The sequence below is a fragment of the Nilaparvata lugens genome, chromosome 2, assembly GCF_014356525.2.
Source record: "Nilaparvata lugens isolate BPH chromosome 2, ASM1435652v1, whole genome shotgun sequence".
NCBI lineage: Eukaryota > Metazoa > Arthropoda > Insecta > Hemiptera > Delphacidae > Nilaparvata > Nilaparvata lugens.
In genome coordinates, this window is record NC_052505.1 from 32,293,633 (window position 1) to 32,314,108 (window position 20,476).

A 20,476-nucleotide genomic window follows, 5' to 3' on the forward strand; every position below is an offset into this window, starting at 1 on the left:
TATTATTATAATTTATTTGTTAAATTATAAAAAGTTTTATAATTCATTTGTGAAACTTCAACCTATTTTTTCACCTTTCCAATGTTCAAAAAGCAATCGGCTTTTCTTTTTGCTAAGTACGATACCGATATAAGCACTTTGGGTGAGGATAATGAACTTGATGGATAAATTTGAATTTTTAGGGTAGTCCCAAACTACAAGGAAGCAAATTTGAAGCTTATGAATCAAATGAAAACCGTGAGAGATGGTTATTCTTATGAACGTTTTCTATGTACACGAGACTCAATTATTATTGTAAAGTATTTGAAACTGTACAAATAATGAGCTCTTGATACTATGCACTGTAATGATTGTGTGCATCTCATGCATTTTCCTTTCTCACAAATGAGGTTTTTCTATTTCTCGCGCTAAGATAATATTCAAAGCCACCATAAGGAAGTCTCCTGCAGAGAAACTACAACTCATGAATATTACAGGTAAAATTAGTGGAGGAAAATAATGACGAGGATGAGCAAACAGTGGAATCTACCTCGGGCCAAAGTATCGCAATTTGGTGTGTGAGTGTGTGCACAAAGTAGAAGGAATATCTACTCTATCATCTCTGTGGTGTGTGTCAAAACAAAACCAGTTCTGCCAACATTATCGTGATCTAGTCATCTATCGATATGAGTGAGAGACGCACAAAATCAACTTATCTGGCTGTTCAACTATCTTTTTCAACAAATTCAACTGGAAAAGGAAAAGGAAGAAGATGGCGACAAAAGGGGACCGAGGGAATAAATAAGGAAGGACGAAGAAGAAAACAAAATAAGAATCAAGATGGAAGAAAGAAGTAGGAGGGAATATCGAAGAAAGAGGAATAAGGGAGACGAGTATCGATTAATATGAACAACTAACAAAATAAAGATGAAATAGGAAGAATATGATGTAATAAGAAGGAGGAGCTGAACAAGAAGGGATATGAGAAGGGGGAGGAGGAGGATAAGAAGATGGAGATGGAAAACGATACGAAAAAATTGGAAGATAGTAAAGGTAAGACAATGGAGAAGAATAAAGTTGAGAAGAAGAAGAGGCGTAGAGGAAATTTGAGGAATAGAATAGATAGAATAATTCAGATAAATATTCAGGATTGTAAATGAAAATCAAGTTTGAGTTTGAAAAATAATATGGAGATTGAATAAGAATAGAGATGAGAGAATACAACAAAGGAGAAACGTGGAGAATGGTAGAAGGCGAATTATGAAGATGGAGGATGGTGAAGGATTGAATGATGGATATGAAAATCAAAATACAGAGGAAGGATGAAGGATGAAAATGGATGAAGTGAAAATTGGGGAGAGGAAGAAGATGAAAATGTAGATGTAGTTGAATCCGAAGAATATGAAGGATGAAAGGAAGAAAAAGTATGATAATGTAGAAGCAGAAAAAAAAGAAAGACTTCAAAATTACCGCCAGAGAAGTACCACTAGCATCAATCAAATCTAGTCAATCAGTCTGTCCAATTGAATGAGACTACGCAGCAGACAACGAATGCCAATAACTCGAAATACAGTGAAGTATATTACAATAAGCATCGACTGGCAATTGAGGAGGTCGCGCCCTCACTCATTGAGGCAATTGGGAGCGAAACAGCGGTGCTGCTCTCTGGTGTCTGCCCGGTCAAGCAATTGATATTAATTCACAGCCAATAGTGAGCCAGCCAGAGCACCAATATATTGCGGGTCAAAGTTCGACACTTGAAAACAATCACACAGGCAAACAATCAGAAAAACAATCATGCCACTCTGATTGTACGTGACGTAGTGATATGATCGGCCCGTGTTGGCATCGATAATAAAACAATAATAACATCTCAACCCGTTGCAATTGAAATAGTACACAGAAAATTGAGCTTCTCGGTCCAGTATAACAGTATAGACTACTCTTATCATCTTATTATTGCAGGTTTTTCTCGTAACCTGAAGTGTACAGCTGTAGAGTCTACTAGATTTTTTTAACAAACAGGATAGTGGATCAGCAATCCTTCTGTTGGTGAAAACAATTCTTGTTTCTTTGTATGTTGCATTTTAAATCACATCAATAATTTTGTTGAATTGAATTATAAAAAACCATCATAGATTTTTGGTACAATGATCAAAGTGTAGGAGTGCATTTACATCATTGACATTGAGTGAGTTGATTAATAGGTTTATTGTATAGAGCTGCTTCAAATGCTAACAACAATTCGATTGACTTACTTTTGCTTGTCTTGAATCTTAAATAATTATGATGTGCTAATAGTAGTAAATACATATATGTATTTTAGCAAAGAGGATAAGAATACGATATTTAATTTAAATTTTTAATCAAGTTTGATATTTCTATTTTCTTTGATCGAAGTCTGTCTGTAGCCTAGTGGCTCGCTTACACGTATTGCTACTATGTGTCGATAGTAGCTGATAGATTGTCACTAATGGTGAGAAAACAATTATGGTTATTATACTACTATACTGTTATCATATAGGCTGAAACGGGTAATGGTAAGACACATGTTCGGAAAAATACCATGTACCTACTGTACTCGTGAATAGGACTAGAAAAAGTATCATACTCTATAGTAGATAGTTTCGATAACAAAAAGTTAGGAATTTTTTGTCTATATGTTCAGGAGTTGAAGACTGTAAATGGAAACGTTCCAATTAGTATTCATGAGCTCTGTTGATCTTTGGAAAATATTAGGAAATCCTAGATTCAAAGACCTTGTTGAAGAAAAGCGGTCTGATGCTTCAAATTGTAGACTACATTTGAAAAACCGAAAATGACATATGAAGATGATGGAGAACAAGACCACAGAAAAAAGAATAGTGTTCTCTCCTCTGTGACAAGACGCAACCGTAGAAAGTGAATACAGTGTTTCAGTCAATTATCTTCAATCTACTATGAAATTTGGAAAAGTTCCAATAAAAGTTCTACTATGAAATTTGGAAATACTCTATTCCATTATCCAATCTTATCATTTAATTCGGATCATACCCTATGTTCTACAAGGCTACATGACTACTTAACTGTCTTTGGTAGGGAGCCAATATTCCATCTAATCTATTACACTAACACTCCAGGAATTAGTTCCTTATTTCTTATTGGTTTAATAGGAAAATCAATAGTAAACAAAATCGTAATATGGCCTTGACTATATTTGTCTTGCGATATTAGCCGGGTTTTCCCGGCCTTGGTACTTCATGAGACACGAGCAACTTCAATTTCGTCTTGGTAGACATTTGCTGATTTCTGGAGCGATGTGGCATCATATTAACAACTACGAACGCCATAAATATTAATCAAGGTGGCAGCAGCAGTCCAAACTCTGCCGTGATCGGTGTCAAGGATCAAGCAACCAATGGATATTAAATGGCCGTCAATGGATGAAGCAGCCAACGGACATTAAATGGCCACTCAATGAAGTCATTTGATTGGCTCTGCTGCACTATTCGTAGAAATCGTCCCGGGGCTAATATGCAATTTAATCAAGCGCTTTTTTAATCTACGATCTTCGTTCAAGTGATGAATTGAAAATTAGAAATGAAGTGACCGAATTGGTAGAGGGTAAACTCTTGTAACTTGGTCATCCCAGTTATGAGCTAGAGATGTACAAATTTCGAATAAACACCGTATGGTACAAATAGAGATAAGATTACTTCGAATTTTATGAACATACATGGGGATAGAGATTTATTACAGGAAAATTGTAACAAATATAACACACCAGTTTGCAAAGTATATATAAATATATACATCACAATTCAATCACTCATTCACCATTTCAATTTTCCATGAAACCGCACGAGCGAAATCACCGAAATTCCCCCTCTATTGAACAGCTAGATCGTGTCAATCATAAACGCACATTTTCGCTCAATCAGTCGCATCCATTTATTCAATTAAAATTTGCCATTAACAGCATGACGTCATCATAGTGCAAATCTATAGAGAAATGCACTTTGAACTATCAGCATTCCTAGTAGCTAACGCAGGCGCTTCTAATGCAATGGATACTGACAGTTTGAAGTGAAACTACGTATAGCTTTTCCCCTGTGCAGCACGCACTGGCCAATGAGCGCAAATAAACGCACTGCGTAAGTACATACACGCACGCACACGCACACGTGTGTAGCGCATGTATTTTGACAAACACCAATCACCTGGGATTGAATTACAACGAGTAATTGCAGAGGGGTGGGTGGAATACGTATTGGTCTGCAGGGTAATGCAATTCAATTGATTGGAGTGGTCATGCATATCAAACATCGCGGATCTTTTATTTCGCTGGCAAAACTGCGCTTCAGAGTAATTATCACTGTTTTCCCTATTGGGGAATTTAAATAGCCTGGGACAGAATATGGTTTATGATAAATACCGTACAAATGAGAGATATTCAACGTGCATGATACCGGATTTGTAACTCACTGATAGGAGTAGATTTTGAATTTTAGATGACATCCAGTTAGAACATATCTAAGGAATAATAGCCTAAAATATATGATTTGCATTTTTTACTAGATAGGTAAGTATACTTGATTGTACTTGAGTAATGAAGTACAAATAGTGAGTTAATGAAATGAATCAAATAGCTTCATGGGATTTAGTCAATAGTCGATTTAGTTAAAAGTCTATCAACGGTACTATCGCCTTATCTGACTGGGCTATTGCAGTCCTCTTAGTACAGGGACTCATTACAAATGGATTTTATGTTTGATGTTTCAAGAGATTAGACTTAATAGTATCAATCAATGTTCTTTTCTATGTAGAGTGCCTTCAAAGATATCAATGAATAGTTATTTGGCAATGTGCTTACGATGCTTTATGCTTTATGATATCCGATGGTCATGAGCAAGTTGCTCATGTTACGATGGTTTTATGTTTTTCGATATCCGATGGACATGTATCGTTTTACGTATTCAATGTATTTTTTTGCCGCACTGCACAGAAAGCAGCTGTTTTCCAGTCCCTACGTAGATCTGAAAGACATTGTTTGCAGACGACTCTCGTCTGACGTCAGAACAGGTTTCTTTCCGGCCTAGGCCGGAAAGAGTACCCTTTCCAGCCGCTAACATGGAACTAAGAAAGGTGATCAAAAAACAGCTGATCAAAAAACTTTTCATTATTTGTTTTCATTATTCAATAATTAAAACATTTATAATAATATCATCTTATTGTCATTTGAAAGAATAAAAAAGTATAAACTCAACCTCCCACATAATTGAACATCATCTTTTAGGTTATTTAGACTAATCAGAATAAAAAATAAAAATACTTGGACAATTTCCTGATATTCAGATTACCTCAGATTTGCTAGAGCTATCACCTTCCACTTCTGCTTTCGGAAGTGCTTAGTAAACAACTATTCTCATATATATATATATATATATATATATATATATATAATATATATATATATATATATATATATATATATATATATATATATTGTTTATTTTTGTGTGTTGTGAAAAATAGCGTTCGCACCACGGGCAAAAATGTTTTTCTGCTCTAGGTGCGAAATATACTATTTCGTAAATTACAAGAACTGCAACTCTTGTCCACTGAGTTTCAGAGATTGGAAATTGGAACTTTATCACAAGTTACATGGCGCAACTCTGAGATTTGATTAACGAAATGGAGTATGACAACATCAACAACAGCCACTACGGAAAAGTGTTTTTATTGGCTACAGAAGCACTGCTAGGGCTGCCAACCCAAACAAATTGTAAAGCATTTGTAATTCACAGGCTGACAATCGCATTTCAATGGATGCATTCTCACAATATTCACATGAACACTGCTCACTGCACAAACTCATATGACATCGATGTGAAAATGTGACTGTTGAAGAGAGAGATTGATTGATTGAGTACTTTATTTTTATTGATTGAGAAAGAGAGAGAGAGAGAGAGAGAGAAGAGAGAGAGAGAGAGCGAGAGACGGTCGGCAGAGACATGGAAATCTATGTGTAATGTAAAGGAGTTGAACGTGAATAAGTAGTGAGCAATTCAAGTGAATCGTAATATACTATTAAAAATACTATATTTAAAAATCGTTCAATTTTATTCGAGAAGTTATAATAACAACAAGGGCCAAGACATACGAAGAATTTTTCAGGCATTCTTAGAGCTTTTTGCCCTGCAGACTCTAAAAACGCTTCGTATGAATTGGTTTTTATTGTTTAGTAGGATCTTCCTTCTACTATTTTCTAATTTACATTTGATGGTATCTCAAGTACAATAATATTTTTTCTATTTTAAATCTTAACTCTTAACTTCTTACTCTTAAATACAATTGAATATTTTTACACTTTTTGTGTAGTTGAGAAGTTGATATTGTGGTAATTATTGATATTAAATAAAAATTACTAAGAAATTGTCAAAAACCACAGATTTATTGATACTTAGAAAGACCGGTTTCGGTTGTTACACCATTGTCAATCTCTGATAAACTGATCAGAGATTGACAATGAATTGACAACCGAAACCGGTCTTTCTAAGTATCAATAAATCTGTTGTTTTTGACAATGTCTTTGTAATTTTTATTTAATATTAACAATTGAATATGTAATCTTATTTAAATCCAATGTTATCTCAATTGAAAAAAGAAATAACCATACATAAACAGAACAATATTGGAAACGTTGAAGTTGGATTCAAAATTTACTCCTGGAATTGGTTCAATCGATTCAATTCTTGAAGGAAAATTCTAAATTCTACGCGATTTTAAAATGGTAATTTCTACAAGTACGTAGTATCAAGTTTTTGTGTTACTTGTTTTGTGTGATTATGATTATTTCTAACTTTCATTAGTATTTGAAAAAAAAATAAGGATGGAAGTGTTACAAACAATGAAAAATTTCATATTATTATGATTTCCATATCATGATTTGAATATATCTGTCAGTTGGGCTGAGCTAAACATTTAGCATTCAATCATTCATTTTGAAATTAAATTGAAAATGAAACGATGATTTAATATAGTATAGTTGTTTCACATCTTCTTCTGCGCTGAATTTGAACATTGAAACGTGTTTTCTCGAACGACCAAATAATTGAATGACACGATTTCGTGTTGTCAAAGATGCAGCATCTATTTGTAGCTGGCAGCAGACACGCGTGCAACTGTTTCCTGAACAGACCTGGATGGGAAACAGGAAGTGACAAGAAGAGAGGAGGCGGATGGGAAGGAGAAATAGGACAGGAGAGAGAGGAAGTGACGAAGGAGAAAGAGAAGGAGGAAGCTGGCCCGTGTGCACTACTCTTTTATGAGTCCCTGATTCGCTGTCTCTTCACTTCTCTCTCTAGACCGGTTCACCAAAGAGGCAAATGAAATCCTAAATTAATATTGAGATCCTTTACACTTCGAAATAGATTTGACAAGTGGAATGAAAAGTTTCAAAATTAGTTAGTGTTTTCGATTGATTTAGTTCAGTGAATGATTCGAATCTTCTGTTTGCATTGTTTAATTATTTAACTAGTGAGCTCTCTGGGTATATTCATTTCAAAAAATATTTTGAGTAATAAATAAAAACACTTCACTTGAATGGGCTTCTATTACAAATCAATAAAACAATATTGAAACTTGAAGTACCCTTTATTATTTAAAATATTACAACGACTAGTTTCGAACTCAGGTTATTTTCAAGTTGAAATGTGGAGTTTCAACATTTGGAATTTATTTTCCACATTTCAACTTGAAAATGACCTGAGTTCGAAACTAGTCGTTGTAATATTTTAAATAATAAAGGGTACTTCAAGTTTAGGTCATTTTCAAGTTGAAATGTGGAGTTTCAACATTTGGATTTTATTTTCCACATTTCAACTTGAAAATGACCTGAGTTCGAAACTAGTCGTTGTAATAATAGGGTACTTCAAGTTTTAATATTGTTTTATTAATGAGTAATAAATGTATTCTATAATAAATGCAAATATATTCGATTACTCTTTTACAAATAAACCCAATTCAATCAGTGACGTTGAAATGTATGGAGAAAGTTGAAAAGACAATCATATTTATAAATCATTAAGTTTGAGTACGAAAGCATCAACATGGAACTTTACTGAAACAGTGATGTGATTATCACTGATAATAAGATAAGCAAATTTAAAACCAGTTTTTATATTTATGAAACGGTACATGGATACAGTTGATTATTATTTTTTGTAGCATCAATATGGCAATTAATACAGTGATAATATCAGTCAGTAATACTGATTCGATATCCTGAAGCCCTATAGAGAAACAATATTAAATCTTTTACTGAAAGATATACTTTATATGCCTTACTTCTGTGTAAGTTGGGCAGAAATAAACATTTACAATATACATTAACCTTGAATGGCACAGAGAATACATTGGTTGAGGGATTTTTTTTTTGTTCCAGTTTGCTTACAGAAATGGGACACAACATTCAACCATTTTCCGGGAAAAAGCCGAGTATTTTGCACATTCAGATGCAGAGGAAAATGTGTTTGCAGGCAAGCGACGTGAGTATCCCGGTGACCTAGTGCGCAAGTCACGAGGGGTGCAGCCTCGTTGGGGAGGTGGAGGGGGATGTTGTGGTTGGGGCACCCCCAAGGGTTAGTGGGGGGGGATGTTTGTCTGGCTACGGATCGTATTTTGGCGGCTACGGCTACGATCGCCATGGAAAATGGAAATCCACGTCTGTTGACGGATTTGTATACTCGTGTCGGTGAATGGGGGGGGGGGGTGAGTTGGACAAGGATAGCAGTCAATTATTATTATGGTCGTACTCTGCTCTTCCTCTCCACTCACTCGGAGCCCTCTCGCTCTCTCTCTCTCCCACTGGCTCATTGCATCTTCGGCGCTCTACTACCCTTAATATAAAACAGAAACGCGAGTTTATCAATACTTGTGGGCGTTGGCTTTTATAACTTACATTTTTACTTCCGCTATCAATTTTACGTTATTAGCTATTTACTGCTCATTAGTGATGGAATTTGTTTATGGTTATTACTCAGTATTATTAAAATTATTAAAATAGTACGGTGATAATAATATGTTTGTAATCTAATTCAATGATTAAAAGTAATTTTATTGTAATAGTAATCATTAAATTGAATAGTTAGTGACATTGCTATTACATTACTTATTAAATCGCTTGTACAAGTATTGACAAATATATAAATATAAATTTCTGCAATTTATAGAGGTTTAAGATAAATGAATTTAAAGTTGTTGATTACAATTAACTAGCACAATATAAACAATGGAAATATATTAAACAATCAGTTTTAATGCCATCAAATATTAAAAAAAAAAAACCATTACAATAATACTTATGATAATGAATGAACAAGTGTAATAGGGGTTTATTATTTGTACATTACGATAATGTACTGATTAATCAATTATTTATTACCCGTGATAGTTTGAATTAGTATAATGAAGATTATATGCTGTGATAATAATAAACTTCTCAATGCTGACTTGATATAGTACTATCAATACAACTGTTGCTTACATGAATACAAAACATTTGTTGCTTAAATGTAGTGAGTACAAATATAATCAATTATTAAAAAACAATCACACAATAATCAGTCTGGAAAAAGGTACAAATTATGAGAGTTTTGCTATTCTGTAATTAATTTATTCATATTTAGAGAAAGATGAAGAAACTTGAGTATTCAGTCAGATGGTTCAGGGTTGGGCAAGCGAACGTATTTTACTGAAGAAGATATTCAAGAGTTAATTACAGGAACCAGGAAAAATTTTAATTCGTGGAATAGAGAGAATGTGTTGAAGTATAGCTGAGAAAGAATGAGGAACTAACTCTAAATGGAAGGTGAATGACCTCTGTAATTCGAAAATGAAGGAAAACTGTTCATTAACGAGAAAAAGCGATTTCCCATTCAAAAAACTAAGGAGATAATGGGAAAACAAAAGGTGGCGCAGAGACAAAGAATAACAAAGGGGTTACTGCAATTAACTAATAAAAGGGTGTTTCCTTTCCAATTGAGATACGGATCCCGTCCAATTAACAAATAGGGGAGTTCTTCCTTCAAAGGTAAACAAATTGAGTGGAAGTATAGCAGGTAGACTTCAAGAGGAGAGGAAAATTTGGAAAATGATTATTAGTTTTGAATTAACGAGGAAATTGGAGAGTGAATGTGGTTTCCTGTGGAGGCTGAGTAGGATATGCATGCTCTCTGCTCCAAAGTGGAACGAACAATTAAGTATTTATTAATCTTGACAACTATACTTTAGGGATGTACTGAGATGATTGAAATGTTTTAACTGGTATGGATTAAAATTTGTTTATTGATAGGTGGTAGGGAAACTCTTATACATATATTTGCTACGACTAATAATATAACCTACAATATAATACCTAATGTATTGATTTATAATATCTAATGTAATGCATTTTATTATTGAAGAGTACTATTTATATGAATAGAATGACTAAATTTCTAATGACCAGGCTCAGGTCTGCTTACATTGTCAGGATCGTAAAGTTACACACGTAATTCTAGGATCTCTGACCTGATGACCGTTTTATACAACAGGGACCTGCCGGGAATTCTGTTAATTCTTAGGCTCATATTCACCATCTCAGTTTGAATTCTGTTAGTTTTTCAATAAGTTGATCTTTTTCATTCTTAAGGTGCGTACAGACTTTCGCTCTGCTCCGCAATCGAACGTCACTCGAGCAGATCGATTGATGATCGACCGGGGAGCAACAGTGGAACGCGAGAAGAGCTAACATCTCCCGTAACGTTCATGATCGGAGCGATTGCGGAACGAGTGCGGAGCGTGCGTGGAGCGATTGCAGAGCGAGTGCGGAACGTGCGCGGAGCGTGTTGGAGGCGCGTATTTCTGTACGCACCTTTAGAACCCATATAATATGCACCATTTCAATTCAAGCGAAGATATATCAGCTGCTGCACGGAATGAAACATCATGATTGTATTACATTGATTGCGACCATGCCTTTATTTAATCGTAAATTATCTTTAAACTACTGATAAAGCTTGGTTGTCTGTGGTTAAACGTTTATGGTGCATACGTTCCTTAATTGTACAGTTTCATGCACTTGACAGTTTCATGTCGGCCCATAGTATTTTATTTTGTAATGTAAAGTATTTTTAATTTGGAAATAGAGGATTGAAATGAATTGAGTATGTACCTCCAATCACATTTCACTTACTTTATTGTACAGGTTTTCGTAAGTCAATTACAATATCTCTTTTTCCTATCTTTTTCTCCAATTCTTCCCTTTTGCGCTCCTCTTCACCCTTCATCTCTTACTTTTATACCCTCTACCTGCCTATTACATAAAATGTAAAGAAAATGAATAAATAAATTGCATGGGAAACCATAGTTGGCTAGGTTGGCTAGTTGGCTAGGTTGGCTAGTTGGCTATTCTTCCACCTTTTTTCCTTTCCTTTGCACATCCCAATATGAAGCCTGAAATGAATGATTTTATTAGAAATTTAATTTTTGATAGTGTTGTTTTGTATTTTGATTTCCTTTGTGTATATAGTATTGAATCGAATAAAATTATCGCTTGATTGATTGAATAGGGATGGGATGGTGGGTGATGAAGCGATGAAGTGTAGTGTAGGCATGAGGCTTGAGGCATGTCGCATCTGCAGTGCAATCGCATTGCAAAAGGCGTCTGCCGCTGAGTCGAGCGACTAGGAAGCGTCACGACGTCACGACACACTGAGACCAGAGCAGGGCATAACATGTGCGCGCGCATCCCTATCCAGACCACAAGTATTGATTGGCGTCGCGACGCTGCTCTGCTGTGCTGTGCTATGCTGGATAGCCACGACGCCCGCCGTCGACAGCACCCACTCACATAGTAGATTAGATTAATGAGGGGGTTGATGAGAGGGTGTGTGTGAGGCAGAGGGTGTATGTGAGAGAGAGGGTTTAAATTTGAAAGAGAGGGTCTGAGGGAGAGAGTTAGAGGGTGTATTTGATGGAGCTAGGGTGTAAGAGAGAGGGTGTATATATCTGAGAGAGATGGTATGTGTGAGAGTGTATATATGTAAGAGAGAGGGTGAATGTGTAGGAGAGGGTGTATGTATGTGTGTGAGAGAGAGAGAGAGGTATGTGCGAGAGAGGGTGTATATGAGAGGGAGAGGATATTTGTGAGAGAAAGGGAGTACTTGGGAGAAATTATAGGTGAGAGAGAGATTGGATAAAATTTTTAATCACTCATGTAATGGTAAATTACAATGATGCTGTCTTCGAGTCTAGTTTATGGTAAACAACAATACGCGAACTAGTCAATTAATTTAAAAAAGTGTTTATTTATTGAACAATCTCATTGGACGATTTGGAGATAACTTGCTATTTGGTGATAATAACAAAGATGTAATATTGTGTTTTACTAAAAAAACGTGATGTGCGAACGTATACCAATGAGATGACTATTCAACGGAAATGATATATATACTGATATCCTTCCCAGAAACACTTGACGGGGGATTGAGATAGAAAGATAGAAGAATAGAGATAGTACACTATAGAAAGAGACAGGAAGAGCGTAAGGGAGAATGAAAGATCGATTGTTTGTTTTATTCATTCACATACTGTACTTTGAGAATCCTATTGCATTAGAATGCATAAACGAAAAACATATTCTTGATTGTAAAAACATAACAGAAAGAGAAAGAGACTGTTAAGAAGGAGTGAGGGAGTGGGAGACAGTGTGGCAGAGAGAGATTGTGTGAGAGCAAGTAGTGAGCAACCCCAAAACTGAGGGCGCGAATTTCCTTGCAACGACGCTGCCATGTCAGTGGTGTGAGGGGGTGGGGGGGGGGTTTAACTGGCGTATACTCCAACTTGAGGCGACCTAGGCGCGGTACGGGTGTGGTTGTTTCAGCCAGCGTTCCCATTCCCATTCAGAGCAGCGCCGTTCCCGTTACCGTTCCCCAGAAGGAACTGTACTATCCGAAAACGATCTCTCGCCAAAACACTGTCGTCGTCGGCGGCTCTTGGTCACAACCCCCAACCCACCTAATAACCCCCCACCCGTCACAACCCGTTTTCGTCACAACCCTCCCTTCCGTCACAACCCCCTCACACCTATCTTACGTCACACACCAACATACTACTTCACTGACGCTGCCTCTCGACACGCCAACACTAGCACACCAGTGTTACACCCTCAACACTGAGCACTGACTGGCTACCCAGTTCCATAGCGCCCGCTCTTTCACACACCGCGACCTCATTCTTGGTTCAGCTGACTAGACTCAATCAACCATCTTGCGATTCAGAATGTAGTGTGTGGTGTGTTTTTGGTGGGCGAATCATGTAAAAAGAGAGATAATAGTAAAAATTAAATTACATGTAAGAGGAGAAAAAAATTACATGAATAAATTGAAGGACTGGTTTTTTTTAATATAAACAATGCAATTTCGTAGCCTATTCGAGATTTTAACTATTCTGAATAAACAATCTTGCAATTTGAATAGGTGTGGCTTATTTTTATTGGTTGAATAATAAAAAAGGCAAGAGAAGAAAAATTTAATCATGTGAAAAATGTTCGGATTGGACTTTCCTGACAACAATGTAACTTTCTATATGAAAGATGTACATTCTTTCATTTGTTCATTCAATTGCTCATTGAGGCTCAATTTTGTTGTTGCTACTTTCGTTGGCTTACCAAGCCAGAACTATGAAAATCACTTGATAATGGCATCATAGAGCCGAAACATGTTGTGAGTAAACAATATAAGAAGGGTACTTGGATTTCTATTTTTATTTATATTCAAGAGTAGCCCTAAAGAAAAAAAGACACTATAAAAATCAAGTATGAGAAGCAGAATAGCTATTGGAAATCTGTTCGGAACAATCAAGTCCCCCACAAGACGTGATATTTTCTAGGATTAATTTGCTGACATATTCGAAGGGAATAAATTTATTAATTCAACTATATTTTCGACATTATTCTTAGAAAATCTTTACATTTCTGATATAAGTGACTTCGTTGTTTCTACAAATCAAAATGTAAAATGAAATTAGAAGGATGTGAAAATGAAGTTTTGGAGAATCGGAATTGAAAAAATCTGGTGTGGCGCACTCACACAACTTTCCTTGCCGTTATGAAAATTGATCACCTGACGCTAGTGTTCCCGCGCATCTCAATTCTACTATTCAAAGATTCGAGCCAGCTGGTGACAGGGCAATAACGCTGGAGACACACATGAGGTCTGCTATCTCTTCATAGTGAATGATTTAATAGAATCAACAATAATTTGCAATTGAATAATCAAATTTTCTCGAATTTAAAGCTTATTTTCAATTTTAGGTGAAAATGTTACTGAACATTAATTGTAGAGATTTTCATGCTCAATCTACTCCACTTGATTTTTTTCGTTTCAATTGTATCTGAAGCCTGATAATTGGGAATCTATCTGCATTGATGGGGCGAAGCTCCTGAAATTTTTACAGATATGGGACTTGTGGCAGTTGATAGAGCTTATCGATGACTATTTTAGGTATGAATTTGATCAAAATCGTTGGAGCCGTTTTCGAGAAAATTGCAAAAAACCCTGTTTTTGACAACATTTTCGCCATTTTAGTCGCCATTTTGAATTGCATCAGATCGAAATTGTTCGTGTCGGATACTTATATCGTAAGGACCTTAAGTTCCAAATTTCAAGTCATTCCGTTAATTGGGAGATGAGATATCGTGTACACAGACGCACATATACTCATACACACACACACACACACACACACACACACACACACACACACATACAGACCAATACACAAAAACCACTTTTTTGGACTCAGGGGACCTTGAAACGTATAGAAATTTAGAAATTGGGGTACCTAAATTTTTTTCGGAAAGCAATACTTTCCTTACCTATGGTAATAGGGCAAGGAAAGTAAAAACGAGAAATTTCCTTACAACAAACAACTTGAACCCAAAATACAATTCTGTCATCTGTGTCTGTCTATTTTTGCGATAATTTGTTCATTGATTTAAAATCGTAATTTATTAAATAAATGAATTTCTTCTATTCTATTATTCCATAAAAACTGTAGAGTGTAGACAAAGTAATTCATTGTAGGCATTTTCCCCATGACAAAGTACCGGTGAGTTGATTGGAAATAGCAAATTAGTATACAAATAAAGAAGAAATATAGCATTATACTTTTATTAGAGTTCAAATTAAGTGTGATTAGAAATTGAATTGCTGAACCAGGAAAATCTACGAGTATACTGTCATGCATCCTTGCAGTAGCGGCTCACTACCTGCCAGTCCGATGGGGCAGCAGCTCCTCTTCAGGTAGATACTCTTCTCAAAGTGCCTTCTCCGACTCTCAGCGAAGACAGGGTATCTGGCAATCAAGTGCGGTACATCTTCCTCCTTCAAATTGAAGAGAGAGAAATCCTCACTTCCCCGCCAAAAGAGTAGTCTACCATAGTTGTTGAGCAGATCTGTCCTTGCCTTCAAAAACCACTTCACCGGTATAAAGTCAACCGGTTGATGTACATACTCGGTGAAATCTGCAAGTTGTGGATAGATCGCGCATATATTACTACTCATCAATCTTCCTAGAATTGAAGATGCGCTGTAGACCCTCATGAACATCTGTTAAGGTTCTGATCTGAGTATCGCACGTTAGGCCTATGGCAGGAACCCCATACACCCTTTGCAAATCCATCCAGTTGTTATGCAAGAATTCTCTTCTCTCATTGATTTCACTCAGCTGTAAGTTGGGATATCTGTGGTCAGGCAGCCTCATGCATCGATGCAAGTAGTTGAGATGCAGCTTCAATGTTTAAAGCAGCAGCGATCTCACTCCTGTCTCCATGAACAAGCAGTAGTCTGGTGCCCACACTGGCAAGCTAAGAAATAATCGTTGCACCTTCCCCCACCTCCTTAAAAATGTGATTTATTACAATAATTAAATTTGATTAAATTGAATTTATTCAATATATTTTCTATTTTATTCATCCTCAATCATTCTTCCTGCCCAGATTTGGGCTCCGTAGCAGACTATAGATCTTGAAACAGCCTCAAAGATCTAAAGCTTCTTTTTGAGTGGGAAATTTCTCTGCATTGGAAGACAATTGGTACTTTATTGATTCATCTATTCTTGTGAAAATTCTTACTAGATGTCATTTTTTGTCTCATAACAAATAATAGAATATTCTCAAATTTGATTTATTATAATAGTTTAAATTTAACTTAATTCTCTTATTCTATTTATTTTTGTACCTTCATATTATTGGTCCACATAATATAACGAATTAACAATTTTTTGAACAATGCATTATTATTTCAATCTAATGACATAGACAGGGAATATACGCGTATTACGGGCTACTCTTTGGACCAAGACGGAAATAGAAACATGGAACAGCATTTTTAGGTTCTTATTGAATTTATGTAGTGAAAGACTGGGATTCTCCGATGCTATTCATAAGAAACGCTGACAGTTTTAAATTAGTTTCTTTATAGTATTATCGACAAGTACAGTATGTTTGAGAGAGAAGCCGCTATAGTATTATTATCGATGAGCTCAATAAGTTTGAGAGTGAGAGAAGCAGTGATGAAGAGAAGCCATGGGACAGATGTTGAAAGCTTTTCCAAGTTGGCCACAGGACTGAAATCAAAGTTGCTCTACTTGCAACTTTTAGATACTTTCATCTGCCCATACACTCCAATCTTAAAACTAGCAACCCTTACTTTTCCAAAGTTCATTATTTTTGGGCGACTCCTATTCCAAGTCGTAATTTGGGCACTTCACCCACATGTCTTAAATTTTGAATTTGGTGCGAAATTTAGAAGAGTGCTAGCCAAATTAAAATAGCCAACAATCAATTTCAACAATATAACAAATAATGAAATTTGGAAAATTTCAAAGATTTATTTAGTTAGCGGTTAGCTTGAAGATTCTCTAGCAGAAGTTGAAGAAGTTTTTAAGAAGTCTCTTGAGATCAATCTTAAGAAAATTTATAAATATTTTAGGATTTTACAGTACTTTACTGTCTTCCTTATTCTAGCCGAGTCCTCCATTTTTGTCTGTCCTTCCATTCATCATCTCTCAAATTCCTCATTCGTCATCCACTTCATCTCTCCAAGATTCTTGGTCTTCCTCTCCTTCTCCGCCGCTTGACTCCAATCTATCACTATTCCAATCCACTTACTGGTACTAGCTCTTCTGGCATGACCACTGACCAGACCATGCCACATCAACCTCTTGTCTTCTATGAATTTCATTATATCATACCCCACCTTCATTCTGTCCCTGATCATCTCATTCCTCCCTTCAACCATTCTGGTCAACGCACAGCATCTTCTCCAAAACTCCATTCGACAGCTTTTATTTTACTTATGGTTTCGTTATTTGTCACCTACACTTCTGCACCGTAAGTCATTACACTTCTCACGATGGTATTGAATATCTGTGCTCAGTTTTCTTATAGATATTTCGACTCCATAATATGGGGTGCAACTGTCTTATGCAACTTCTTGTCTGTGACAAACTGATTTTTATTTCTTCCTCTGTATCGCCAGTTTGCTTGATGGTGAAACCATAAGAAAATCTATCCTGTATTATTTCCTAACCCAATATCGTCAGAGAATAGAAGTGAACTATGATACAATTCAATGTATGTGAATGCAAATAAATGGTAAAATATTACAATGTTTGTTAGTCCTTACAACTAATGTTCTCAAATGATCAGTATTGAACCGAGCTGCTGAAAAAGTGGAAATGAAGTCATACTTAATTGAATTAAGTTTCAGGAGTCTACTTGTCTGTACTCTAGCTGATCCGTCCGGGAGCTCTGTTGTTAATTTCTTAAGTAATCAAAGCCACAATTTTTCATAATTTTCAAACATAATTGTTAGGTTAATCTTTTGAATATAGTATTGTTAGGTTAGGTTGGAACCAACCAATCTATTGAAAATCAGTCACCTCATTCCCAGTACTATGGAGTAATTATATAGTCTTTACAACAAAATAAACTTCAGCCCATTTTTCAGAAAGTCCACTATTCGGTTTATCGGAATTGAATAGTCTTGTGCAATCCACTGATCCAATGTGATGGTGTGTGAGGGGAGAGGAGGGGGTGCGTGATGTGAGCCCCCTCACAAACCGACGACTCTCTAAACTCTAAACGATCTGACATCACTACATTAGTCTGATTACACATCTTGCTCCTTTGTACTTCCTTGTTTTCCATCTTCTTCCTCCTTCTTATTTTCTCCTCCTCCTCCTTCTTCTTCTTCTTCTTCTTCTTCTTCTTCTTCTTCTTCTTCTCTTCTTCTTCTTCTTCTTCTTCTTCTTCTTCTTCTTCTTTTACTTCGTCATTGTTGTTTTGCCCTTCTTAATCGTTCGATGTTCTACAGACCAGAATCCTCTTTTGCAGGGTGAGGGGATTTGGAAGGGGACTACTCCACCTACAACAGAAGCAGTAGAACTCCATCTCACAATAATCAAGGATGGAGCACCAGGTGCAAAGATGGGCACGAGCTGCAGAATGGTGCTGAGCAGATGCTGCGTAGCCTCTACCCTCTACCATTACCCACGCCACTTGGGCTGTACTACTCCTGAAACGATTGCACGAAATAAGTAGTTTTAAAAAGTATCGAACTACTGTTAAGTAAAAATTTAAATGGGCATTAGCCTATCAGAGCTCACACTATTTTTGACTAATTATCGATTCCATTTGGTGTTTGATTAATATCCATACTTGAATATCATTCAAAATAATCAATCACAAAATTGATTATTGGTATAATTTGTTTTTCTACAATTGATTGGTATCCAGTAATGGTAAATCCTGGTTCAGCAGTTGAAGATAGATAGATCAGGATAAACTTTTCAAAACAATATTCAATGAATTAAATTTCCATTGGAAAAATATCGATAAAAACTGGATGTACCGGTATTCAAGCAAAAGATACTGGATATTTTCGGTAAATTTAAAATGGTTCATGAATTCATATTTGCCAATACATCAACTATTGAGAAAAAGATTATTTTTTCAATTATTGAATTTCTCATCTTGGTAGCATACGAATTCCTCCACTCTTAAATTTCTGTTAGATATTTTAATTGATAACTATGGATTTTGTTTGAAGTTAGACAAGATCGAGGGATGGTCTCCATCAAATTCAAATAAATCGAAAACATGAATTTCGGGGTTTGAATTGATTTTGGCAAATTATGAAGAATGAATGGAATCATTCAATACATTATCTATTTATTTGTTGCATTGTTAAATTCTGGCAATAAAGAATTGAATTGAATTTATTTTAATACCATACATGTATAGAATTTTATAGAAAAATTACATTATTATCATTTAGAGCAAATTTGAGACACGGTTATGTCTTAGGTGAGATTAGGCTTAGTGGCCTACCTTCGATAATTATTTTAGCCTAGAATAAATCATTTTAAATTTTCAAATTCATGAAATAGTTCAAAAATAGAGAACTAACTCATTAAGATCTCACTATTCAAATTAAATAAAAAGCTGATACCACTGTGGGAGCAGAGATACGTGAATGGATTGTTCTGCTGTGACTATCTTAGCGTACTTTCAAACGCTCTAGCATGAAAACCAAAAGACACAGTGCTCTTAAGGGAGGATAAATATATAATATGTTTTCTACTCAGGCCTCCAAACTACCCTCTCGAGTATTATTTGTCGGTCTATTTTTCCTTAGGCGACAAATTACGTTACGAGGAAACCACCCTTAAACTTTAAAGCATCTTCATCTTGTATACACACTTGAACCTAATAAGGTACCCTATAAAGTTTAAAGGTCTATGAGGTATAGCCCTATAAGATATCTTGTTATCAAGTAATGAACTCTCTTGTTACAAGTATTTTAGTAATAAATTTGAGAAAATGATTAGATGACGACAATGAGTCATCAGTTATTTGAAAGAGAGAAGGGGAGCTTCAACTTCTTCAATGAGATTGAGGGCGAATCCCATTGTTTTGGCAGGGTGACTTATTTTGGAAAGTTGAAGATAACAGGCACATTATTGATGTGTGTGTGCGAGCTAAGAAGTAAAGCATGGAAATAAATCTTCACACTGTAATGATCGTATTTTGATGAGTACAGTTTTAAAGATCATTTGAAAATTTAGTAGTTATTTAATGTATAAAAAAATACAGCTGTTAAGCTGCGTACAGACTTACACGCAACGCTATTTTTTAACCAATGTAATACTGCAAAATCCATCCCTCAAATAAACTTTCTTCTTACATTCACAAAAATGTGTTCATACATCAAAACCAAAACTTTTGATAAGAGCATTATAAACTACTTTTTGGTTTGATTCAAGTAAAATTAGATGTTCATCATTTGCATCATTCTCAAGAAATTATGAATGTCGTTTTTAAAAACGATTCAATTAAGTATCGGCTAGAAAGGCTACAATTGACTATAGCCTAGAAAAGTACAATTAACTATTGGCTAGAAAGGTACAA

At 35.6% G+C, this 20,476-nt stretch overlaps 1 long non-coding RNA gene across 1 annotated transcript; it reads left to right on the forward strand.

Moving 5' to 3' along the window:
- Window positions 1–2,000: 2,000 nt before the first annotated feature.
- LOC120349852 lies at window positions 2,001–18,979 on the forward strand. Its single transcript, XR_005570462.1, has 3 exons — window positions 2,001–2,170; window positions 8,405–8,507; window positions 18,401–18,979. It is a non-coding gene; the product is annotated as an uncharacterized LOC120349852 (long non-coding RNA).
- The last annotated feature ends 1,497 nt before the right edge of the window (window positions 18,980–20,476 follow it).